A 27997-nucleotide genomic window follows, 5' to 3' on the forward strand; every position below is an offset into this window, starting at 1 on the left:
GACAAGAGTTGTTTTAATGTGCACTTCTCTCATTGTGAGGGATTTGGAGTCTTTTGTCATAAGGTGATTGATAGCTTGATCTGTTTCCTTTGAAAATTTCCTGTTCATATTCCTTGATCTAATGGAGAATGGCTCTTAATCTTGGAAACTGTAGTCAGTTCCTTTTATATATTGCTTATGCAATAGTCCTTTGAGAATTGTACTGCAAAGATGTTATTCCTTACTTAACTGATACCCTACTCATTTTAACTGCATTTGATATGTTTGTGCAAAAATATTTCCACTTTGTAGAAGCAGAATTATTCATTTTGTTTTTTTGTGATTCTCTCTTTTGCTTGTTCTGTTATAAGCTCTTCCCCTATACAGAGATGTGAAAAGTAATTTCCTCCTCACTCCTCTAATTTGCTGTTACTTCCTTTTTACACCTAATACATGCAGCCATTTGTAGTTTGATTCGATAAATGGTGAGAGATTTAAATGTCCTAAAATATTTCTGGCAGGCTGCTTTTCCTTTATCCCATTTTTTTTTTTGTTTACTCCCCTGTACCTCTTATGCCTCGCCCCCCACAACTTCTGTCTTTGGGTCAAACCCCGTTTTATTTGTTTGCTTATGTACATTGCATACCTAGTTTTTCCATTGATAAAACTTTCAATTTGTAACAAGTTCAAATTATTTTCTGGACATCTAGGCATTCTATGGGGCCCGAAGTCAGGAAGAATCATCTCCTTGAGTACAAATCTGGTCTCAGACACTTACTAGCTGTTTGAGCCTTGGGAAGTCATTTAACCCTTTTTCCCTCAGTTCCTCATCTGGCACATGAGCTGCAGAAAGAAACGGCAAACCATTCCAGTATCTTTGTTAGGAGAACTCAAAATGGGGTCAGGAAAAGTCAGACAGGATTAACAACAATAATTGTTTTCATAATCACTGATCTGTAGTTTAGTTTCATATCTGCTACTGATAATTACTAACCCCAAACCCTTTCTTTCCTCCATTATTTCTCTTGAGATGTTTGAGTTCTTTTAAAATTTTTATTGCTGTTTTTTGTTTCTCACGTCACCAGTACATCCCATGTATCTCTCCCCCTCACATCCTTGAGATATAGGCTATGTAACAATTGTATATTTTGTTTTAGGGAGGAAAAGAAAAGCACAAATGATGAAAGCACTCAGGACAAGGTGTGTCATGTGTAACACCTGTGGACCTCTCACCTCCTGGATAGGGTATGGTGATGGTTTGTTCTCATGTTTCCTTTTCAGTCCCCCTTGATGTTTAACATTTTGTTACAGATACTTTTATTTTTGTCTTTTTTTTCCACTTAAATTGTTCTAGTTGCTGTGCATATATAGTTTATTCTTGGTTTGGCTTTATTTACCTTGTGTCAATTCACAAAGATCTTTCCATACTTCTCTGTATTTATCACACACATCATTTCTTATTTCATTGTAGCACTATTCCATGACATTCATGTTCCACTCCTTGTTTAGCCATTACCCAGATGATAAGCATCTATTTTCTTTCCAATATGTAGTTGTCCCAAAAAGTGATGTCATCAATATTTTGGAGTACATGGGGTCGTTTTTTCTTATCAGTGGCTTCCTTGGAGTGTAACGGAGTCCTTGTGTTAAAGGCTTTGGGCATTTTTGTTACTTAGCATAATTCCAAATTACTTTCCAAAATGGATAAGTCATTTAACATCTCTACCAAGAATGGATTGGTGTGTTTATTTTCCCTTACACATGTTGAGGTGTCCAAACAGTGTTTGTGTCATAAAAGGAATTTAATAAGAATCCTTCTTTACCTGTTGTTTTAAATAGTTTGAATATTATTGGGATGAAATGTTTTTTTGTTTTTTTTTAATGTTTAGTAAAATTCACTTTTACTTCATCTGGTCCTGGGGATTTTTTCCTAGGGAATATAGTTCTGCCTCAATGCCTTCTTTTAAGGTAGGGCTATTTAAGTATTCTATTTCTTCTTCTGTTAACACTGGTAGTTTATATTTTTTTAAGTTTTCCCCCTTTTCATTTGGATTGTAGGTATTGTTGGCATATAATTGAGCAAAATAACTCCTAAGCACTGCTTTAATTTCATCTTCATTGGTGATGCATTCACTCTTTCATTTTTGAGAGTGGTCATTTGGTTTTCTTTTGGTTAATCAAGTTAACTAATAGTTTATCTCCTCCACTAATATTTTCATAAAACCAGCACCTACACATATTTATTTATTTGATTTTGAAACAATGACGCTGGTAATTTGTGTTATAGAAATCCAAAGACAATAACTACTGGACTAAGGACTCACTTTTCACAAAAACTTCTGATAAAACTAAAGTGCACTATGGTAGAAAATAGATATAGGCCATCATCTCACAGTATAAAACAAAATAAACTCCAAATGAATACATCACTTAGACATAAAGGGAGATATTGTTTTAAAATTCAAGAATTGAGAAATTACCTTTCTCATCTATAGATAGAAGAAGAGTCCAGTAACCAAGAAGATATAGAGTGGATCCTAGGAGGTAAAAAAATGATCATTTAAATTGCAATCATATAAGCTAATTTAATTATTTCTGTAAAATGAAAATTAATGCAGCTAAAACCAGAAGAAGCTGGTAAATGGGGAAAAAAACATTTCCCCAAGGTTTCTTTAATATGTAAGGTATATAAAGAACCAATTCTCAATTAGAAACGAAAAATGAATTTCTCAAATGATACCATGTCAAAGAAGTGAAAGAATATATAAATATATGTGTTTGTTTGTGTGTGTGTGTGTGTGTGTGTGTGTGTGTAGTTCTCATAGGAAGAAATCTAAATTATTCACAAACATATGGAACAATGCTCCAAATTACTAATAATAAGGAAAATTCAAATGAAAGAAACTTTGACATTCTCCTTCATAGTCATGAGTCATGGGCATTGACATTGAAGATGAGTAGACAGATAATTAGGAGAACAACTCATGGCCCTTTATGAGTTGATTGGTAAACTTATAACAAAATAAACAAACAAACAGAATTGTTGGAGAGACTGTGGGAAAACAGGTAAATAATAAAGTGTTGGTGCAGCTATGAGTTGGTCCAGCCATTCTGAAAAATGGTTTTATTTCATTCATTCATTTATTTATTTAGCTTGTATCCATGTTTTTTTTCTCTCAAAGCAGACAGAATGCATGCATGCATGCATGCATGAGAGTTGCAGTTTGTAACTGGACTTACTTTGGGATTGGGGTGAAAAGTTTATATGTTTGTCTTTTTTTTAAGTGGGTCTAATGTGAAGTCATCAGCACTTCCCCTCTGGACAGAGAAAATGCCTCCTTTATCAGACCACCCAATCCCTTCATGGGCTATCTAGACAAAAGAATCTGTCTCCACCCAAAGTTGAGTAGAACTTAATGGCTTTCCCTACCTTAGATTGTAAATTACTTGTAAACTTGTGTGGGGGCTGACCAAGGATAAAAAGATTCAAAATGGTCTCATCAGAAATGTTCTGAAGAAAGATTGAATGTAAAGTCAGGAATTGGGAAGAAGGGGGCGGGAGGAAGCACTGAATCTCCAAAATATTGGTTATTAATAATCGTTTCTCACATTCTCCCATCTGATTCTAATGAGAGGTGTAGCTTTCTCAATGAATCAGTAACTGATATGGCCAACACCTCATCACAGGTTTTGGGACTTGTGATGGGTAACAATAGAGGGGATGGGAAGGAAGAAATTGATCAACACACTGACCAAACCAAAGAGGACAGTTGCCTTTGTTAAGTAGATCTTACAGATAAAGGACACAAAGACAATCAGTAAACAGTCAATAAAATTGTCCAGTTAAGGTACAAAAATCTCATTTCATACAGTTTCAAGATTCTCAGTACTGATGAAGTTTTCTTCTGAGTGTGCTGGATCAAAGGGTATGTACAGTTTTATACCTCTTTGGGCATATTTCTAAATTGTTCTCCAGAATAATTGGATCACTTAAAATTCCACCAACAATGCATTGGTGTCCCAATTTTTCCATATCCCCTCCAACATTTATTTTCTTTTTTATGCCATTTTTGCCAATCTGATAGGCATGAAGTAGTACCTCAGAGATGTTTTAATGTGCATTTCTCTAATCAGTAGTGATTTAAGCATTTTTCCCCCTATAAGTACAGATAGCTTTGGTTTCTTTATCTGAAACCTATCTGTTAATACCTTTTTACCATTTATCAGAACTTGAATTCATATAAATTTAATGCAGTTTTCTATATATTTGAGAAATGAGGTCTTTATCGAAGACAGTTGCAAAATTTGTTTCCTGCTTTCTGTTTTATTTCTTATCTTGGGTGCATAGGTTTTGTTTGTGTAAAACCTTTTATATGTAATAAAATTGTGGGAAACAAGGAAAAAAAAATTATTTCTCCAGGTTAAAATTCCCTGCTTTAAGTGATGAGAGTTGTTATATAGCACGGTCAGATTAAAGGTCAGAAACGTGTGTGCAGGCTTGATGAGCTGTTTTAGGGGAAGCTTATCAGAGGGGAGAACATGAAGTCACAGGGCCAATGGATGGTGGGCAGGAAATCCAAAATTCAGAACAGTATAAAAGGCTGGGATTGGTCTGAACAAAGTCTTCCTATAGCTTTCCTTGGGAGCTACCTGTTCATCCAGGGGGCATGAATATAAAGATTAGCAAAAGATTTCCTGATTTCACAGCAAGTATTGTTCTTTGTTTAAGGTGAGCATGTTTCTCACAATTGGGAGTTTGTTACTTGGGTTCATTTCTCACACAATTAAAATTGTCCCCTTTATATCTCATAATGTTCTCTGTCTCTGGTTTGGTAATAAAATCTTCCCTTCTCCATAGATCTCACAGGGATAAAAACTATACCTTGCTGCCACAATTTATTTATGTTATCACCCTTCACATCTAAATCTTCTCATTTTGATATTACCTTGTTGTTGTTGTTCTTGTGTTGTTAATTGTTCTGGAAGAGGACCAATGACATCAGGAGAGTGATGTCTGATCTTTCAACAAAGTCATCAGATCTCACTAGGTTCGGTCACAGATTTCCTGGTCTGTGCTCTGGATCTTAGCCAGGAAGAACCTCTGATCCCTCGGGACTGCTCAGGGTCTTTGCTTCCATTTGATCTTACCCTTCAGTACTCCTGTGCCACTGGGATTGCAAGTAACATTGTTCCTCAGAGTCCCTACTCCCTCTTGCCAAAAAATGCTCCTCTCTGGCCTTGAACTGTGACCCGGAAATCTGTATAGGCAATGGAGTGTCCAGACCTCTTCCAAATTTTCCCATGAGGTAGCTGAAGCTGCTCTTGTTGTTTACATTAAAGGTAGTTTACATTCTCTGTGGGTGATAGGTCTTGCTCCGAGACCCTTGCATCCACCTAACATAAGGTTAGGAAATTCTTTACTCAGGTAGGACAACTAGAGTTTTCCTCAGGGTGGAGGGTGAATTTAGAAGGAACTGAGCATTTGTAGAATTTTAGTGCACTGAGAATGAGCTCTTTTCTGATCTTTTCTTTCTCTCAAGACAGCCTCCTGGACAGTGACTTGGCAATAGTCTTCTGGGCTCTCTGAATTCCTTCATCTGGGTGGTTCAGTGGTTAGAGCACTGGACCTGCAGTTAGAAAGATCTGATTTCAATTCCAGTCTCAAGCATTTGCTAGTTATATGACCCCAGACAAGGTCAAGTCAGAGTGTTCCATGTCAAAAACTCTTTCATCTTTCTGTCTCCTCAGTAAGGCTGACAACCCATCTAAATGTGTCTGTGATCTTAGAGAGTTGTCTGCAGCACTAAGAGGTTAGGTGACTTGACTATGGCCAGGATGCTAACATGAATCTGAAGCAGGACTTCAACTATGAGCCTTCCTTACTCTGAAGCTGAATCTCTATCCTTAGGTCTCAGAGAATCTGTCTCTTCCTTCCAGACACAGTTCAAGCATCACCTAGTCCATGAAGCCTTTCCTGATCCCAGCTGCTAGTGACCTAGCTCCCAGACAGCCTTGTACTTTGCCTTTATCTGTGTTTATTCTCTATATAATTTTGTGTGTTTTCTGTCTCATTAGAGCATAGGCTTCTAGTCCTTAGAGACTGTGTCCTTAATAGTGTTTGCTTCTCCAGAACCAAGCACAGTACCTGTTATGCAGGAGGTAATTAAGAAAGAAAGAGTTGGTGATTGCTTAATTAGGCCACCTACCTTTCTATGTGCCCAGCACAGAGGAGGAGTTTAATCTATACCTATTGAATGAATGAATTAATGAGTTGTAGGTCGAAACTAGAGTAAATATTAATTATTATAAATATATTTCTTCTTTATAATTTTCATGAGATATCACTTGATTATTTTACCTAACATTTCTAATTCGTGTAATCCCTTATAGTTTAATTTGATATGTGATGTGAGCTGGTGATCTTCTATCAAATTTCTGCCACACTGCTTTACTTTCATGCCATCTGTTTTTATTAACTACAGAAAGTTCTCATTTTACATAAGTGAACCATTGTGTAAACCTATAAATAGAACTCTTTCAAAGTAATGTGAGTTTGCCCACAGATCTGGCTACAAGGGAGGTAGGGGTAGAGGAAGGAGGTCATGCACCTGTGAAGGGAGAGGGGCAGGAGAAAGTTCAAGGACCCATGGGGGCCAAGGACATAGAACTGAGAGTAGGAGGAGGATCAGGAGGGTGTTGGGGTCCTGGAGAGAACTGAGAAGAAGAACATGCAGGAGACAGAAATGTGGAAGCTGGACACTGTCACACAGAGGACAGGACAGGCTATGACAAATGGACCGAGGAGAGATACACAGTCCCTAAGTGTACATGGACAGAAGACAGAGAGATGGATGCCAGACACATGGATAAATGGGCAAAGCAGCCAGAATTCTCCTGTCTTGGCTATGGAGGTCTCAAGTCAAGCCCTGATGCTGAAGATGCATCAGTGGAAGGAATACTCTGCACATAAAATCTCTTTATTTCCCCTTCCCACCTCTCCATTGATAATCTTTAGATTCTTGACCTGATTGAAAAAAATTCATTAATGTTTCCTGTTTCTTATACAATGGTATCCAATGTAACCCTCCCTCTCCCTCTCTTCCTCCACGAGATACATGCTATGTGATAAGTGGTATTTCTTTTTTGTTTTAGGAAGGAAAAACAGTCAACACAACTATAAAGTACATAGAGGAAAAGATATTTGTGGCAGGAGACATTCTCTCTGGGAATATTCCAGTTACTACTGTCTTGCCCTCTGTGGAAACACATCTACCCTCAAGACACTCAGTGGACAAGATACTTATAGGTGGAGACATGCTCTGAGAACCTTCCAGTTACTACAGGCTTGCTCTCTGTGGATGCACATCTCACCTTAGAACACTCAGAGGAAAAGGTACTTGTTTCAGAAGAACTTCTCTCTGGGAACATTCTAGTGTAATAAAGAAACTGGGAAGCTCTGCTGGGCAAAGAAATTAACTTTTAAGAGAAACATAGGTGGGTTCTAAAGCCTGCCCAGTGCAGTCTGAGATCCCATCTTTGTTTCTCTTAAAAGGGTTGGTTCCTTTGTCCATAAAGACTTTCCAGTCTCTTTCTTATACCAATTACTAGAGGCTTGCTCTCTGTGGAAACACGTCTACCTTCAGAACACTCAGAGGAAAAGACACCTGTGGCAGGAGACACTCTCTCTGGGAGCATTCCAGGTACGACAGGATCTCTCTATAGAAACACATTGAAGGAGAAGATGGATATTTAATAAAGTAGAGGACTTAAAGCATTCCTGATGAAAAGACCAGAGCTGATGAAAAACTTTGACTTTCAAATACAAGACGCAAAAGAAGCTTTAAAAGGTAAGTATGAAAGACCAATCATAAGTGACTCAAAAAGGTTCAACTGTGTACTTTTCTATAAAGGAAGATGATATGCATATCTTCTAAGATTTTTATCACTATTTGATAGGTAGAAGGATTCTACCTCGAAAGAGGGTTTGGGCCTGAACCAATTAGGTGAGGATGATGTAAGCGAGAAATATGAATAGGCTGGGAAAAAGTGGTATTAGGGAAATAAAGAATGGGGAAAATTATGTCACATTAAATAGATGTTCACAGAAGAGCTTTGGAGTGGGAAATGGTCAGGGGTAATTGTTTCAAAAAGGTAAAATATATCTTTATTCAGTTGGTCAAAACATCTATCTTAGCCTTCAGATAAGTAGGGGAAGGAGTAAGAAAAAGTAGTGACAAAAAGATGGCCAAGTAAAAGAAGGCGGTGGTCATATGGAAAATAGACATTAAGGGAGGGACAGAATCAACAGAGAGAGAGAGAGAGAGAGAGAGAGAGAGAGAGAGAGAGAGAGAGAGAGAGAGAGAGAGAGAGAGAGAGAGAGAGAGAAGGAGAAACAGATGAAAATAGGATGGAGGGAAAGGAATAGTTAGTCATTATAACCTTGTGAATGGGATAAACTCACTCATAAGATGGAAACAGGTAGCAACATAAAATAGAAACCAGAATAGAATCTTTAAAAACATACATATGAAAGACCTCTGGAGAAAACTGAATGGGAATAGAAAGGGGTACAGGCAGATCTTGCTTTACATAAATTCATATTTTGAAAATTGGACTTTGTGTAAGGAATTTTATAAGAACTCTGCATTCTCAAAAGAACTCCCATGTAAACTTTACCATACCGTACTGGGATCTCTTTCTGTTCTTGCTCCCAAACTCTCAGAAAGAACTTTTTAAAAAATCCTCCAAGTGAAAGTAGAAGAACCGACCTGCCAAGAGACAGACATCACCTCTGCTGGATCAGGGTTTGGCTTAAGATCTCCAGTGCTGAGAGAGGAGACCTTGGTTTCAGAAGCCTACCCACCAGAGAGTTTGGTCTCTGTTTTTTGGTGTTTTGTCCATCCATGTTGGGGTGCCAATGTGTGTGTCTTCTCCTGAATGTTTCTGTGTCCAGCCCCATGTGTTTGACTGCTGGATTGTTCTTCCTTTCAGTTCCAGCCAGGCTTTCATGTGGCTGGCCCCAACAGCTGTCTCCTGCTCTTGCTTCTCTGTACTCAGCCCCCATGTATCCTTCAAACATATGTCAGCCCCTCTCCAATGGGAGTACAGCCCCTTCCCAACTCCTTCCTGCCCTTTTCCACATCCATGGATAAATTCACATTATGTAAAGGGTTTGAAGACTGACCCTCTTACATTTAAAAAAAAAATATTTACTTAGTATTTTATTTTTCCCCAATTACAAGTAAAAACCATTTTTTACTTTTGTTTTTTTTTTAAATATTTGAGCTTCATATATTTTAGAAATGAGAAACACTGGCTATAAAAATTGTTTTACAGCTTTCTGCTTTCCTTTTAGTCTTGATTGCATTAGTTTTGTTTCTGCAAACCCTTTTTAATTTGACCCAAGCAAAATTATCCATTTTTGATTTAGTAACACTTTATTTCTTTGGTCATAAATTCTTCCCTTCTTCATAGATCTGACACACAAATTGTTCCTTGCGCTTTTAATTTGCTTATGGTGTCACCCTTTATGTCTAAATCATCTACCCATTTTGACCTTATCTTTGTATATACTACAACTAGTTTCTGCCATACAGTTTTTCAGTTTTTCTAGCAGTTTTTTTTTCAAATAGTGAGTTGTTATCCCCAAAGCTGGAGTCTTTGGCTTTCTCAAAGAGTAGATTACTATAGTCATTGACTATAGGAGTTGTATACCTAACCTATTCCACTGATACACCACTCTATTTCTTAGCCAGTACCAAAGAGTTCACATGATTGCCTCTTTATAATATAGATTTAAGTCTCTACAGGTATGCCACTTTCCTTCACATTGTTTTCATTAATTCCCTTGATATTCTTTACCTTTTGTTCTTCCAGGTGAATTATGATTTTTTTGTAGCTCTATAAAATAAATTTTTGGTACTTTGATTGGTAAAGCTCTGAATAAGTAAATTAGTATGTGCAATCTGATATGCACTTTGCCTGTACATTCATATTAAACATATTTTCACATTAGTCATGATATAAAGAAGAGTTACAGCTAATGGGAGGAACCATGAGAAAGAAGAAACAAAACAAAACAACAAAAGAAAAAGAGAGCAAATAGCATGCTTCCATCGGCATTCAGACTCTAAAGTTCCTTCTCTGAAGGTGGATAGCATTTTCCATCTTGAGTGTAAGACGTGAAGTCGTCTTAGATCCTTGCATTGCTGAGAAGGTTTTAGTCTATCAAGGTCAGTCATCACACAATGTGGCTGTTACTGTGTAATAGGTTCTGTTTCTGCTCATCCACTCTGCATCACTTCATATAAGCCTTTCTGAAGTCCACCTTCTAATCATTTCTTACAGTACAATAGTATTCTGCTGCATTGATATAGCACAATTTATTCAGCTATTCCCCAATTGATGGACATACCCTCAATTTCCAATTCTTTGCCACTACAAAAAGAACTGCTATAAATAGTTTTGTACGTGTGGATCCTTTTCCCATTTTTATGATCTCTCTGGGGTACAGACCTACAAGTGATATTGCTGGGTCAACGGGGATGCACAACTTCATAGTTCTTTGAGAATAGTTCCAAATTGCTCTCCAGAATGGATGGATCAATTCACAATTCCACAAACAATGCATTAGTGTTACAATTTTCCCACATTTTCTACAAAATTTACCATTTTCCTCTTTTGTCATGTTAGCCAATCTGATAGGTGTGATGTGGGATCTCAGAGTCGTTTTGATTTGCATTTCTCTAATAGTGATTTAGAGCATTGGTTCATATGACCATAGATAGTTTTAATTTCTTCATCTGAAAGCTGTCTGTTCATATCCTTTAACCATTTTCTAATTGGATAATGAGTTTTATTCTTATAAATTTGACTCAGTTCTCTACATACTTTAGAAATGAGGCCTTTATCAGAGACAATGGTTGTAAAAATTGTTTCCCAGTTTTCTGCTTTCCTTCTAATTTTATTTGCAATGACTTTGTGGAAAAACTTTTCAATTTAGTGTAATCAAAATTATCCATTTTGCACTTTATAATATTCTCTGTTTCTTGTTTGGTCATAAATTCTTCCCTTCTCCATAGATCTGACAGGTAAACTATTCCTTGTCCTCCTCATTTGCTTATGGTATCACCCTTTATGTCTAAATCCTGTACCCATTTAAACTTTATCTTGGTATATGGTGTAAATGTTGGTCAATGCCTAGTTTTGGCTATAATATTTTCCAGTTTTCCCAGCAGTTTTTTCTTTAATATGATTTATTTGTTTTCAGTTTCGACATTCTCTTCCATATGATTTTGAATTCTAAAATTTCTTTCCATCTCTCCTCTCTCCACCCCAAAACAGCATAGACACCAACCACCCCTTGCTCCAATGTACCCTCTCTTCTATCATCCCTCTCCTTACTCCCTCCTCTCTCTTTTCCTATAGTGCACACTAGATTTCGATACCCCATTGCCTATACAACTTATATCCCAGTTGCATTCAAAACCAATTTTTAACATTAATTTTTAAAGCTTTGAGTTCCACATTCTCCCCCTTCCTCCCTCCCAACCTACCCTCAATGAGGAAGCAAGCAATTAAATATAGATCATACATGTGTAACCATGCAAAACACTTCCATAACTGTCATATTGTGAGAAACTAACCACATGTCCCTCTATCCTGTTCTGCTTTCCATTTGTTTCATTTTCTCCCTTGACCTAACCTCCCACAATAGTTTTTGCTTCTAATTACATCTTCCCCCAATCTGCCGTCCCTTTTGATATCCTCCCTTTCCTACTCTCTTTCCCCCTGCCTTCCTTCAGCATAAGACAGATTTCCATTCCCAATTGAATGTGTTATTCCCTCTAAAGCCAAATATGATGAGAATAACGCTCACTTATTCCCTATCACCTCCCCCATCATTCCCTCCATTTTAAAGGTTATTTCTTGCCTCTTTTATGTGATATGATTCACTACATTGTGCCTCTCCTTTTTTTTCCTCCTAGTTCATTCCTCTCAACACTTAATTTTATTTTTAGGTATCCTGCCTTCATATGTATCTCACCCTGTGCCCTCTGTCTATACGATACATACAAAAATACATATGTAAACACACACACACACATATATATACATGTATACAAACATACACATGTAATATACACAGACATACACATAAACACATACAAATATATACATATACATACATACATATATATGTACACATATATAAACATATATGTGTGTATATATTCCCTCTAACTACTCTGCTACCCTAATACTGGTAAAGGTCTCATGAGTAACAAATATCTTTCCATGCAGGAATGTAAATAGTTCAACTTTAATAAGTCTTTATGGCTTTTCTTTCCTGTTTACCTTTTCATGTTTCTCTTGATCCTTCTATTTAAAAGTCAAAGTTTCTATTCAGTTTTGGTCTTTTCAACAGGAATGCTTGGAAGTCCTCCATTTCTTTGAAACAGTCCTCTGTTTCTTTGAAATTCTATTTTTTTCCCTGAAGAGTTATGCTCTGTTTTTCTAGTTATGTGATTTGTGGGTTTAATCCTAGCTCCCTTGAACTCTGAAATGTAGTATTCCAAGCTCTACAATCCTTTAGTGTAGAAGCTTCTAAATCCTGCATTATCCTGAGTGTTTTCCCACAATATTTTAATTAATTCTTTCTGGCTCGTAATATTTTTTCCCTTGACCTGTGACCTCTGGAATTTGGCTACAGTATTCCTAGGAGTTTTCTTTTTGGGATCTCTTTTAGGTGGTGATCAGTGGATTCTTTCCTTTTCTGTTTTACTCTCTGGTTCTCGAATATCAGAGCAGTTTTTCTTAATAATTTCTTGAAAGATGATATCTAGGCTCTTTTTTTGATCATGGCTTTTAGGTAGTCCAATAATTTTAAAATTGTCTCTCCTGGATCTATTTTCTAGGTCACTTGTTTTTCCAGTGGGTTATTTCATATTTTCTTCTATTTTTCATTCTGTTGTTTTGGTTTTATAATTTCTTGATTTCTTATAGAGTCATTAGCTTCAATTTGCTTCATTCTAATTTTGAAGGAATTATTTACTTCAGCGAAATTTTGGACCTCCTATTCCATTTGTCCAATTCTGCTTTTTAAGGCATGCTTTTCCTTATTGGCTTTTTGGGTCTCTTTTGTCATTTGGGTGAGTCTATTTTTAAAGTTGTTATTTCTTCAGTATTTTTGGAGTCTCCTTCAGCAAGCTGTTGATACATTTTTCATGATTTTCTGGCATTGTTCCCATTTCTCTTTTCAATTTTTCCTCTGCTTCTCTTACCTGCTTTTCAAAATACTTTTTGACCTCTTCCATATCCTGACACCACTTGATATTTTTTTTTGGAGGCTTTGGATGTAGGAGCCTTGACCTTTCTGTCTTCCTCCCCTTGTATTCTTTGATTGTCCTCATCATAAGAAAATGCCTTTTCACCAAGAACATAACCTTCTATAGCCTTATTTTTTCCCTTTTTGCTCATTTTCCCAACCAACGACTTTACTTTTCAGTTCTTTGTTAAGTGGAGACTGCATTACCCCAAGCTTCATGGGTTTTATGCAACTGTTTTCTGAGATATCTCTAGGGACCTGTAAATTCTAAGTTCCTCCAAGTGGTATGATCAAAGTAGAGGTGTTTACCCCTCTTCAGGCCTGCACTCTGGTCTGTGAGCAACCATAAGCACTCTTTTCTGTCCAGGAACTGTGAGTAGTATTCCCTTTCCACAACCACCACCAGTTCTGCCTTGCCAGAACTCCACGTTGCCCCAGAACCACCACCAAAGACTGTGATCCATATCAGCCACTCTATTCCTCTATGTTCCATAGCCTGAGAGCTCCAGAAGGAGCTACCACTGTGGTTGCAGTTGCCCTGGGGCTGGGGCTGGGGCCAGATCATGTTCCTTTCTCACTGAGGTGAGAGAACTTTCCCAATGACCTTTGAAGCTGTCTTAAATATGGTGGGTTGAGAAGTCTGGGAACCAATTCAGCTGCCAGAGACTCAGCACTCAGAGGCCTGCTCTAGATCCTTCTGAGCCCATGTGGCACACGCTGGACTGCCCTCTGCTCTGAGCCTGGTTCAACAGACCTTTCTTGTCAGCCTTGCATTTTGCCTTGGGCAGGAAATATTTTTCACTCTATCATTCTTTGGCCTTCGCTGCTTTAGAATTTGATCAGAGTCATTTTTTTGCAGGTGTTTTTAGGGGTTTGGGAGAAGAGGTGAGGCACTTCCCTGCTTCTATTCCACCATGGTCACTCTGCCCACTAGAAATGGTTTTGTTAAATAGTGAGTTCTTGTGCCAGAAGCTATAGTCTTTAAATTTATCAAATAGTAGATTGCTATAGTTATTGGCTGTTATGTCTTGTGTACCTAACCTATTCCACTGATCCATCATTGTATTGCTTAGTCAATAGCAAGTAGTTTTGATGATTGTTGCTTTATAATACAATTTATGATCTGGTACAGCTAGACTACCTTACCTTGCATTTCTTTTCATTAATTCCCTTAATATCCTGGAACTTCTGTTGTTCCAGATCAATTTTGTTACTTTTTTCTTGCTCTATCAAATAAATTTTTGATATTTTGATTGGTGTGGTACTAAATAAATAATTTGATGTAGGTAGAATTGTCATTTTTGTTATATAAGCTCTGCCTATCCATGAGAAACTGATATTTTTCCAGTTGTTTAGATCTGACTTTATTTGCATGAAAGTGTTTTGTAATTGTGTTCATAAAATTCTTGGGTTTGTTTTGGCAGGTGGATTTTCCCAAATATTTTATAATATCCACAGTAAGTTGAAAAGAAATTTCTCTGTGTCTTATTGTTAGACTTTGTTAGTTATATATAGAAATGCTGATAATTTATTTCATGTCCTACAACTTTGCTAAATTTGTTTATTACTTCAAGTAATTTTTTAATTGATTCTCTAAGTATGCCATCATATCTTCTTCAAAGAGTAATAGTTTTGTTTCTTTTTTGCCTATTCTAATTCCTTCAATTTCTTTTTCTTCTCTTATTACCAAACCTAATATTTCCAGCACAGTATTGAATGACAGTGGGGATAATGGACATCCTTTTTTTTCACCCCTGATCTCCTTGGAAATGTTTCTGGCTTATGCCCATTACATGTAATGCTTGCTGCTGGTTTTAGATAGATGCTACCTATCATTTTAAGGAAGACGCCATTTATTCCTATGCTATCTAGTGTTTTGAATAGGAATGGATGTTGTATTTCCTCAAATACTTTTCTGCATCAGTTGAGATAATCATATGATTTCTGTTAGCTTTGTTATTGATATGGTCAAATATGTTGATGATTTTTCTCATATTGAACCCCACCCAGTCATAGTGTATTATCCTTGAGATAAGTTGCTGTAATCTCTTTACATATATTTTATTTAAAATTTTTCATCTATATTCATTACGGAAATTAGTCTATAATTTTCTTTCTCTGTTCTGACTCTTCCCTGTTTAGGTATCAGCACCATATTTGTATCATAGAAAGAATTTTGTAGGATTTCTTCTTTGCCTATTTTCCCAAATAGTTTTCATAGTATTGGAATTAATTGTTCTTTAAATATTTGATAGAATTTCTTTATAAAACCATCTGGTCTTCGTAATTTTTTTCTTAGGGAGTTTGTCTATGAATCAAAAGTTTTTCTATTGTATTGATTTTTTTTTCAGTAAAACCAACTCTTGGTTCAACAGTTTTCTTAATTTATCCTCTAATTTTCAAAATATCTAATTTGATATTTAATTGGAATTTTTAATTTGTTCTTTTTCTACTTATTTCAGTTGCATGCCCAATTCATTGATCTCTTCTTTCTCTTATTTTATTCACATAGCATTTAAAGATATAAAACTTTACATAAGAATCACTTTTGTAACATTCCATGACTTTTGGAATGTTGTCTCACCATTGTCATTCTCTTGGATGATGTTATTGATTTTTGCTATGATTTGTTGTTTGACCCATTCGTTCTTTAGGATTAGATTATTTAGTTTAAATTCATTTTTAGTCTATCTTTCCATGGCTTTTTATTATATGTGCTTTTTATTGCATCATGATCTGAAAAGGATGCATTTAATATTTCTGCCTTTCTGCATTTGATTATGAGGTTGTTCTGCCCTAATACGTGTTCTGCCCTAATATATGTATAGGTGCCATATACCGCTGAGAAAAAGATATATTTCCCTCTCTCTCCATTCAGTTTTCTTCAGAGATCAATCATATCTAACTCATATAAAATTCTAGTCATCTCTTTAACATCTTTCTTGTTTATTTTGTGATTAGGTTTAGATTTTATGGTTAGAGGTGTCATGGCAAGTGAGGGCAGACCATGGGACCGACATGGATTATTCACTAGTTCACTTCAAGGAGTGGAAAGTACCCCAGGGACTCGGGCCCCAGTTCATTTCCCTTCTTTCCCAGGTGAAGAAGTAGGTTCCGGACAGGTTAAGTGATCTGTATGGCAAGTCCAGGACTGTTCAGTCTAGATTTCAAGGCCACATATTTTACTATGTATCTTTGATTATAATTCCCCTTACAACCATGCCATAATGACAATTAAGAACAACAATAACAATCATAGTAGCTAACATTTGTGGGGTACTTACTGTGGGCTAGGTGTTGACTCATATCTCATTTGATCTTCACAACAACCTCTATCATCCCCATTTTACAGATGAGGAAACTGAGACCTTAGAGAATTTAAGTGACTTACTCAAGGTCATTACTGATTTGAACTCAGGTCCTCTATCCACTTGCACTCCAGTCTCTACTTTATTCTGTATATATTTTGTGTATGTGTTGTTTCTTCTCCCTCCAATAACTTGTAAGCTTCTTGAAGGCAGGAACTTTACTATTTTTCTTTCTGACCCCCAGAGTCTTGAACATCGCTATTAGATACGTTTTGTAGAACTGAACTGAAGTGGAACAATAGTCTTTCCACCACACCATCTCTCAGACTTGTTTTGATCTGTCTGGGAGGGTAAAACAAGAAGCAATAACTTAAATATACAGGTCTCTGCTCAGTGTAAGGGGGAAAAACCTGATAATTTGACCTCTTTAAATATGAAATGGGTTACCTAAAGAGACTGGGAATAAGATCTTAAAGGCCATCTAGTAATAGAATCATAGATTTAGAGCTGAAAAGAGTTCTTGAAATTCAACCCCCTCATTTTTTCAGGTGAAGAATGTGGATTACCTCCTATGTGCCAATCACAGTGTCAAGTGAGAAGGATACAAAGAGAGGCAAAAAAAAATTGTGATCTACTTTTATACGACTGGCATTTGGTATCAAGAAGGCAAGACTTGTATATAAGGTTGAGTTGCCCTTTCCCCTTGCTTGGGCCCAGATTGGCACAGAGTGAACATTCAGTAAATATCAATTGTTTCTGTTTTGACCAGAAACCCTGAGGGTCTTCCCCTCCCAGACTTTTTTTTCTTAAACTAGGTGAAGAGATCATTCTTGGCCTTGTTTCTTACCTAGCCCAAATCACTAAATGGGCTCTTCCTCAAGCAAACTGAGACCTTCTAAAGACCTTAACCGAAAAAGACTAAGGTGTCCCATTACATCTAGGGCTATCTCCTGTCATCCTTATCTGTATCTCGCCACTGGATCCAGATGGCTCTGGTGGAAAGAGTGAGATTGGTTACTTTTCACAGCCCATGCTCACTTAAATCCAAGTCACTGGAATGTTATGGCATCACATCCCTGATGTCATGGCCCTCTTTGAGAATGAAAGACAAACAACAATGACAACTAGTTCTGAGAGGGGTAGGTTCAGGTCCCCCACTAGCATAGTTTTGTTATACATTTCTTCCTGCAACTCCCTTAACTTCTCATCTAAGAATTTGGATGTTGTACCATCTGGTGCATATTTGTCTAGTATTAATATTACTCCATTGTCTATGGTAATTTTAGCAGGATGTGGTTTCCTTCCTTATCTCTTTTAATTAGATCTATTTTTGTTTTTGCTTTGTCTGAGAGCAGGATTGCTACCCATGTTTTTTTTTTTTTAATCCAAGTGAAGAGTAATATATTCTGCTCCAGCCTTTTACCTTTACTCTTTGTGTATCCCTCTGCTTCAGATATGTTGCTTGTAAACAAGATATTTTAGCATTATGGTTCTTAATTCACTCTGCTACCCACTTCCATTTTATGACAGAGTTCATCCCATTCACATTCATAGATATGATTACTGTCTGTGTCTTTCTCTCTATTCTCTTTATTCACGTTTATTCTTTTCTCTTTCCTTCCTCCTTTCCCCTCTTCACTAGAGTTTTGCTTTTGACCACAGACTTCTTCATTCTGCCCTCCCTTCTACTAACCCTCTCCCTTATCTTCCCCTTTACACTTACTACTTCATCCCTTCATACTATTCACCCATTCTTCTTTCCCCTTTCCCTTCCTACTTCCTGTAGTGTAAGTTAGATTTCTATATCTAACAGATTATGCTATTCCTTTTTAAGTCAAATCTGATGAGAATAAGACTCAAACAGTTCTCATCTCCAACCCTTCTTTCCCTCTACCCTGATAGGTTTTTATGGCTTTTCATGTGATGTAATTTACCCTCGTCTACCTCCTTCTTTACTCTTCTCCCAGTATAAACTCTTTTCACTGCCTAATTAGATTTTTTTTTTATCCTCACATCAAATTCAATGTATATCCATGCCTTTTGTCTATGCATACCTATAATGTTAATAGCATTTCTGTTAATGGGAGTTAAAAATCTTCCCTGACCATTGGTATGCCTCACACAGAGCTCTGTGAGAGAGGAACTTGTTTAAAGGGAAAGTTGCTTATAGAGAGGTTTGTTTGCTTGAAAGCTTTCACACCTTTTATTAATTTATTATTTGGTCACTGAAGCAAGAAGATTGTGATTCCTTCTGGCTCTGAAAAGTGTATATATACTCTGAGGTGAGGTTCTTCTTGGGGGCATACACTTTGGAAAAGATTCCTGTGCTACATGAGATGCTGGATAACTCTTAAGAACCTTCCTACCCCCTCCCTCCTTTCCCGTGTTGAAAACTCAGATGTCAGTGCTTCTCTCTCTGGTAACTATGTATTTATGTAATGGTCAGACAGTTGGATCAGTCTGTTGATCTGTGATGTACGTCTTGCTTATGGTCAGACAGTTAGACACCCTGTCTGTTGTTCTTTATTCCTCTGCTTGTATTTTCTCTGTTGTTATGTGTGATTAAAGAAGATTATTGATCCCTCAAAAGTTGTTTTTCTTTGAGAAAAGCAGATTTAAGATCCTGTGTTAACTGACTATCCTGGATGCATCAGGGTGCATAGTTGGCACGATGATCTTCATAAATTAAAAGAAAAGTATTGGGGCTGGGGTAACTGTTCATTGTTTCCTACTTGTGGTGGCTATGGTTCTGTGGAGACCCAGAAGCAGCAACAGCCTGAGGTGAAACAGGCAAATAGCAGTTCCAGGGTGCCCAGAGTAGAGTTTTGGCTGCTGGAGGATGAAGATGCGTGTGTGTGTGTGTGTGTGTGTGTGTGTGTACTGCTGTCTGTTTGTCTATTGCTCAATGGCTGGCCCATAGCTTCCTTAGCTATGATGAATACATGTTGCATTAATAGAAGCATGGGATGGAGCCTGGGGTAGACAATATAGGGCCTATCTTGGAGTCAAGAAGACATGGGTCCAAGTTCTGCTTGTTGACTTGGCCATGTGACCATAAGCAAATCATTTAACCCTTCTGTGTTCCAGGAAATTCCTGAATCCCTGAGTGATTGACATGAGCAGCAGAACTCTCCAAACCGGAGTGCTCCCACACCAGTGAAATCACAGGGCTGGATAAAAGAATCATGACAAGAATAGAAGCAACTGTCTATGTCAGACCACACCTAAAATATCATGTTCATTTCTAGGATTCACATTTAAGAACGACATTGACAGACGGGGATGGTGAGGGGCTTGGAATCCTGACCCTACGACGAAAAGATGAAAACAGAAGGGTTGTGTGGTGGAAGGATCCCTGAATGTAGAGTCAGAACCTCAATTGCATTTCAGCTCTATTCCCTACAGCCTGTGTTACCGTGGACAAGTCACTGAACCTCCCTCTCCAGGCCTGTTTCCTAGAGCAAATTGGACCCTGCCAGCTCTAAATTCCATGAATCTTTAAGTGGGTGGCATTTCACTCTAAAAAGAGAAGACAGCAGAGGCAGTGGTAGCTGTCTTCGCATATGTGAAGGGCTGTCACATGGCAAAGGGATTGGACTTTGCCATGACCTAAGAGTAAGGAACTAGAGTCAAGGTGAAAGATAAAGTATCTGGCACATAGTAGGTGCTTAATAAATAGTTCTAGGATTGATTGATTAATGAATTGATTGCAGAGATACAGGTTTGTCTTAATACAATGAAAAACTGAACTTTCCAAAGGAATGACCTAAGTTGGGAGGTAGTGACGTCCCCATTACTGAAGAACTTGAAACAGAGATTAGATGGCCCCTTATTAGGGATACAAGAGAGAGGATTCATTGTGTCTCAGGTAGGAAATGAAAGGGTGACTTTTGGTTCTTTCTAGTTCTAAAATCCAAAGCTCCTGTGAACCATCTGCTTTGACGGTTTTGATGGGGTTGTGGGGAAGACACTCCCATTTCTTTACTTTTGTCTCCTAGATATTCAACAAGGTCTCTTTCAAGAGCAAATAGACTAGTGCCTTGCTCCATCCTTTCTCCATAGACGATTTGCTTCTGGGTTACAGAATTTGTTCCCAGGGAGCTTTCTGCTACTCGTGGGCCCTTTATGTAGTGTTTTCATGATCTTCTCTTTGCCAAATCTCTTTTCTTCCTTTCTCTTCTTAGAGGGACATTATTTGTTTAATGTCTGCAGACTCTGTGTCCCCAGAGTCCTTGAGGTAGCATGACTGTCTCCCCTTTGGTTGGGGCAGGCTTTTTTCTCCATATCTTTTGAGTGGTATGTGAAATCCCTTCTCACTTCTCTTGCTTCCACTCCCACCTGCCCCTGCCCATCTCTTGCTGACCCAGGATCCAGGCTTCCTCTCCCACCTCATTGTGTAAGTTATGCTTCCCAGGCCTCAGTCTCCCTGCATGCCTAGTGTTCCCTGGTATTTGCTGTACTTGAATGTTAACAGCAAGCACCCTGAAACACCCAGAATGATCTGATAGCACAGGTTCTTAGATCTGTTTTTCTTAAAGGAGACCAACTTTTAAGGGGTCAACAATTTTCTTTAATTACATTCTCTAGTTCAGGGGAAAAGTGAAAACCCTGAATGTCAGAGAAAATACTATCCTAGAAATTACCATAAAGACTAACAGACAGGGCTCTGACTGCCTGAATCAAAGTAAGATTTCTATACACTTTACATATGTCATTGAATTGAGAAAGTCTTTACATTCGAGCAACTGGGGACTTTGAACAGAGTCTTGACCAGGAAATCAAAAGGTCGTTCTCATGAGCAAACCCCCAAAAGCAAAATGCCAACTCACAGTATATATACACTTCTCAGAGCCAAAAGACATCACAGCCTTCTTGACTCAGTGCCTAATCAACTTAGTACCAAGAGGTGTGGAAGCCTTCCTACAAACAAGCCTCCCTCTAAACAAGTTCCTCCTTAGACAAGTCCCTCCCCCAATGCTCTCCAAGTGAGACCTATTAATGTACAGGGTAGATCTTATCAGCCCATTAACATTATATTGCAGGACTCACTTTTTGGCAGTTACTGTTCCTGGCACATGTTCCTCTTAGTTGCCTCCCTCTCCTCTCTCTCCTATTCCAAGGACAGAGATCCCTTGAGAAAATAGTAATGACAGAGCAACTCATGCTTATGTACATCTCAGAGATGGATTTAGCACTTTCTTTACAGAAGTCTGGTCAGGTAGGGAATGCCAGAGTCATCCCCATTTTATAAAGGAGGAAACTGAAGCTGATAGAGCTTAGCATGCAAGACAGGTAGGGGCCTGCTTCACAAAATGCTTAAGAAGTAATGAGTCAGTGATGCTGGATGGGAGGGTCCCCATTAGAGCTGAGCTCTCTGGCCCCTGGCCATTCACTCTAAGAGCCTTAATTAATAGATGGTTCATATGTCTACAGTGCTTTACTAGACAGAGATCAGGGCAGCTAGGTGGCTCAGTGGATAAAACATTGAGCCTAGCATCAACTAGACCTGAATTCACATCCAGCCTCAGACACTAGCTATAAGACCTGGACAAGTCACTTAATCCTCTTTGCCTCAGTTTCCTTACCTTTTAAATGATCTGGAGTAGTAAATACCAAAACACTCAAGTATCTCTGCCCAGAAAATCCCAAAAGAGTCTGATATGAATGAAAAAATACTGAACAACAAAAGTATGCAGAAGAGCCATCCTACAGGAGAAGAAATATTTGAAAGAAAAATTCAGTTAAAACAATCAATCCATTAACAGTATCTGAAAATAAATTCCTGCTGCCATCCCTGTGGACCTTTCTCCTCTGGAAAGGAATGGTGAGATGTCTCTTCTTCCTCTTTCTAAGGGCCGGGCTTATTGAGTTTTGTATTATTCATACAGAGTTGGTCTCCATCAATAAAATGTCCTTTTCTCTGAGGGCAGGGACTGCTTCCTTTTTATCTTTAGACTCCTAGCACCTAGAGCAGTGCGTGCCCCACAGTAGGGCACACTGGTACAGGAAAAGGTTTCATAGTAGTGGGGACGACATTGAGCTGCTTTTACCCTCCGCTGTGGTTAGGGGGATAAAGTCTTAATTTATCTAGCCAAAGTTGTCAAAAATTCTGAGGACATGAATGCAAAAAAAGACTGATTTTTGTCTTGAAGGAAATTTATGGAAGGAAGATCAAGTGTAACTGAGATTTGACCAGTGAGAAATCAGGCATTCAGGGAAATATTTGTCCATCTGTCCCAGGGTGTTGTTGTGCAGTCACTCAGTGATGCACAACTTTATGTGATGGCATGGACTGAAGTGGCTTGCTATTTCCTTCTCCAATATATTCCCATTTTCCAGATGAGGAACTGAGACAAATAAGGGTTAACTGACTTGCCCAGGGTCAAACAATAGGTATCCAAGGACAGACTTGAACTCAGATCTATCTGGACTTAAACTTGGTGTTCTATCCACTGCACCAACTGACTGCCCTGTCCAAGGCTAGTTAGAAAAAAAAAACCATAAACAATAACTCTAACAGTATACAAAATCAGAGAGTGAGGCTATAGCTGTATGCAGTAGGAAGTCTGGGATTCCAGTCCATCTTTTAATTTCAAGACCTTATCTTCTTTCTGAGAGAAATGATTCTTCCTATTTTATTCATAACCAATTATTAAATTAAGATTAAGATTTTCTCTCTATTTCCTCATTCAGGCAGCAACCCCTCTGTCAGTCAGTCTCTGAAGGACATTGCTAATAAATGAGACATTCAAATCCTCAGGAAACTTGTTCCCTGATCTTGGGCAAGGACCTCAACCAGCTAGAAGATCTTACTTCTGTTTGTAGTGTAAAAGGAATGTAATCTCTGTGAATTCAATCCCTAAACCTTTAAGTCTACACCTGACCAGCCCCCCACGTGGTTTAGGTTAGCCCAGATCATGAAGCAGAAGCACTCTTTTGGCCAGAGTGGTCTCAGTATAAATGGATTCCTTTGTCCAGATTGTTGGAGGTGACTGAGTCTCATTATCAAGCCATGTTCTCAACAGGTGGAGCTGAAGACTTTGAGCCCACCTTCTCATATTAACATATCCAACCTTTCATGTACTGTGAACCAATCAGGATTGATTTTCTCCTGTTTGAGGCAACTATTTTTCCAAAGGTTTTGAAGCATTAAGTAACTTCCATGGTTTTGTCTTTGGTTATGAAAAGAAATCAGTGACTATCAATTTATTAACTAGCTAACCTAATTGATGAACTGATTATTAATTATCCAGAAACTCTACCTCTCAGGCTTTTCATTCATCTCATTGCCCCTGAACCCTGTTCTGCATTCCTCTTAGACAGATACATTTCATTCTGAACAAAGCCATCTTTCTCCTTTCAGGCATTGCTAATATTCTCACATGTACAGTGTACTTCTGTGGCCTTAGGTATCTCTCTACTCAGTCATTCCTTTAAAGTCTTCCATGGGGGGGACCTGAGAGACCATCTAATCCAATCTTCTCATTTTCCAGGAGTAATTTGCCCAAGGTCACGCACAAGATTTTAAATGGAGAGCGGCAAGGTATGTAACAGTAAGCACCCCAACATACACAGTCGGACCTGTTATCAAGGTTCTTAGATCTGCATTCATAAAAGGAAAGGCAACTTTTGAGGGGTTAACAATCACTTTAATCAAGAACATATATGAGTCCTTTAACCAAGCACATATATCATTCCTCTAGTTGGGGGGAATCAACACCCTGAACCTTAAAGAAAATACAGAGAAATCAAAAGTCAACAGACATGCTTCCAAAATGTCTGACCATAATTCAACAGACAGATGCATCTATCTGACCAGTTACCAGAGATGGAAGCACGACATCTGGGTGCTCAAAGCGAGGGGACTCCTTAAAGGATTCCCAGAATTCTCATCTGACACAATCTTTCTTACTAAAACTAAGCCTCAAAGTAAAACCTCATCCTAAAAGTCACATTTTGGAGCCAGGGGGCATCACACCCCTTGAGAACCAGCACCTCATTAACAAAATGCATGGACTTTCTTACAAATTTTCCCAGGCTGTACAATGGATGGGAAAGATCCTCTCACATTCAAATAGAGGCATTATACTTTTGGATTACACTAAAACAAAAACAATAAAAGATCCTATTTCACTAGGGGTTATCTATTTAAACTATGCACAGATTTGTCTCATTGGGGCCTCACAAAAACACACCAAGGTAGCTGTTACTATATTATGAGCTCCATCTTGTAAGATAAAATACTCATAAGTGAGGAAACTGCAGCCCAGAGAGGTCAAAGGACAAAGTGTCTGAGGTGGGATTCAGACACACCTTTCTTCTGACTTCAGGTCTAGTGAAATTTCCGGTTTCCCACACTGTTTCATGAATACCAAAGCTTGTCAACATCCTGTCACAACAATGGCAGACACCCTAGAGTTCAGAAGAATTTGAGGCTGGTCAGAAAATTAAAGAATTGTGAAAAAGTCCTATACCCTGTGACCCACCAATAAGGCTACCAATTCTGTGTCCAGGAAAGACCAAGGGAAAAGGAAAAGGACCAATAGGTACAAAAGAGTTGATAGCAGCTCTTTTTGTGGGGGCCAAGAATTGGACATTGTGGGGATATTCTTCACCTGGGGAATAACTGAACAAGTTGAGGCACGTGGTAGTGACGGAGCACTACTGTACTATAAGAAATGACAGGGGGTGCTATAGTGGCTTCTGTTGGGGCAGAGGCATGCAGAGGTTCTGTCTCATGCCATTCACCTGCAGTGCTCTGGAGGGGCCAATGGGCGGGAGTTAAACGCGCCCCTGGTCTCTCCCCCACCTCGCGACCTTCTGAACACTCTGCCCCCCACTCTCGGCTGGCCAGGGGGAACTGTTACCCTGAGTTTGTTGGTGGCTTTCCCGGAGTCTTTCCTTGGGCTCAGCTTTCCCAGAGCCCTGAGCAAACAGTGGGACAGAGCCCCTGCCATATTTCTGAAGAGATAAAGTGGTGAGGGGCTCTGGATGGGGCTCCGAACAGCTCGGCATGCCCACAGCTCACTGTCTTGGCCAAGCAGTAGAGAATCTGCCGTGGAAATTCTCTCCTGGGATTGGTTGTGCTTGGGCCTCTTTGGAACAGGGAGATGTCCCCAAGATGGCTTTAAGCACAGGAGGGAAGCCATGCTACAAGATCCCTCAAAATCTGTGGGAACTCCCATTGTGCCACCTTCAGAGAGAACTTCTGTGGGGAAATCTGTCCTCAGTGTGGTCATCACTGGTACATCAGACCGGAAGAAACCTTTAGTTCAGCTGATGCCCTTATTTCCACAATTCAAGATGATAACGGAAAGAGCTAAGAGACAGCTGGTTGCAGCGGAACACGGGAAGCTCAAAGAACATAATCTCTTCGGTGTGCGAGAAAGACAAATAATGAAGGGCCACCGATCAAAAGTCATTTGATTGACTTGTTCATTTTTTTCCCTTCTATGGCACTGCTATTTATCATTCCTGCAGCTTTGTATTGGTTTAGATTAAGAAAATGTTCCTAATAGCTGTGAATTAGTTTATACAATACAAAGTAGTTGCCGTTTTATGCTTAAATTGATTTGATGTTAAATCCATCACGCAACAGTAAAAAAAAAAGGATCATTCCAAAATCAAGATGTTTTTTAATATGTTGAACCATACAGAAGCTTCACCAAACACACTGCAGTAAAAGCAGAGAGCATAGTAGCATGTTAAGTTTTTTTATGATGGAAATATATGTATATAAGTAAAAACTGACTGGCTTAGCTCTAAGTCATTTGCTACAGATGAGAACAGAAATCATTCCAGTGACTACAGATTCTATAATACTTCTGACTTCCAACTAAGTCTGCTAGACCTAGAGGCCATGGAGAAGTAAAATGTACGTTGTGTGAATCTTTGGCAGTCTAATGACCTAAAAGACAGAAATGGTAGGATGTGTGTTTGATATGTAGTGGGTGTTTGTTAAAGATGAAATTTTGTGAAACTTTGTTTGATTTGGGATTCTTTATTAAAAAGAAGTTTCTTATTAGGGTCATATTATTGCCCCTTTTTTCATTTTATTTTTATTTTCATATCATGAATTCTAAAGATTTTTGATTTTTTAAGAAGAGTTCAGAATTATAGCTTTCAATTTCCCCTGTGTTTTCTGCCTTTTTATTGTAGATAGTATTATATGTATTCAAAATCATTTTAACCTTCTTTAACTTTAAACTTTTCATTAAACCTTAAAATTTTATTTCTTTCTGTTCGTAACATTCTTTCCAATTTATGAACTTCGAGTTTTTCCCTCCACTACCTCCAACTCTAAAAAGTAATATATATGCAAAGAATATTGGATTCCACTTTAGAAAAATGAAACTTTAAATATTACAATAGTTACAGTTTTAAAGTAATTCATTGAAGGGGATGGAGGGAAGAGTCAAAATGAATCCGTGATACAGAAAAAGGCAAAGTTCAACTAATGTTTAAGGGAGGGAAAGCATTTAGGGGCCAATTAAATTAGAGAATATATTTCTAAAGTTATTTAACTTCTTTTAAATGTAAATTACATATATTAAACATGGACAAACTCTACTGTAACTGTGTAATTACAATGTTAATGCAATTCCTATTAACATTTATAACTTGAAAAAGAATTTAGAAGGTTTATAGGTTCAAATTTTCTTTAAATCTTCCCCTTTTAATCTTTACAAGTTCTTTTATTTTAAAAAATGCTGTTGTGAACGTTGGCTTTTTTGGAAAATGCATTTGGATGTAATTTGCTTTAGGCCCATAAATAACAAATAACTTCTGCATTTTAAACCGGAATGCAACAGAGGATTTAAAAGAGATCTTAGCCATCCCTAAATCACTTCTGTGATTTTTAAAGGCAACTTCATTGTGTAGTGCCTAGAAGATCAAAATGTTCAGGAGTTGGTTGTTGTTCTTCGTCTTTGAAGAGGACCAAAATGATATCACCATGATAAAGTGAAATTTCAGTGTGTCCAATTGTAGCTGATCAGACCAATATGAGCGCAGAATGCTCTACCACAGGTTGGGCACAGACAGTCCATGTGAATATTTGGGGTGGATATCCCAAATCTGTGCATCCTGAGTTTACTTTGTGCTGTCTCAATTCTGCTTTGCTCAAAGAACACAGCATCCTTTCTGATGTGGGCTGCCATGCTGAGTGGTCCTCTGCCAGTGTCTCCCTTATTGCACAGTCAAATTCAAAGTTCTTGAGACAGACCTTGAGAGTGTGCTTGTATCACTTCTTCTGGCCACCATGTGATCACCTGCCCCATTTGATTTCTCCATACAATAGTCTTTTTGGCAAGTGTACATTTTGCATTCGAACAATGTGGCCAGCCTATCGGAGTTACATTCTCTGAAGTATAGTTTGAATACT

The 27997-nt window shown here is 38.2% G+C and overlaps 1 long non-coding RNA gene across 1 annotated transcript; it reads left to right on the plus strand.

The window, feature by feature from the left end:
• The first annotated feature begins 1138 nt into the window (after positions 1 to 1138).
• LOC140515348 (uncharacterized) lies at positions 1139 to 26740 on the plus strand. The gene is made up of 3 exons (XR_011970985.1): positions 1139 to 1224; positions 7132 to 7826; positions 19702 to 26740. It is a non-coding gene; the product is annotated as an uncharacterized lncRNA (long non-coding RNA).
• The last annotated feature ends 1257 nt before the right edge of the window (positions 26741 to 27997 follow it).

This window comes from Notamacropus eugenii, chromosome X (genome assembly GCF_028372415.1).
Source record: "Notamacropus eugenii isolate mMacEug1 chromosome X, mMacEug1.pri_v2, whole genome shotgun sequence".
NCBI lineage: Eukaryota > Metazoa > Chordata > Mammalia > Diprotodontia > Macropodidae > Notamacropus > Notamacropus eugenii.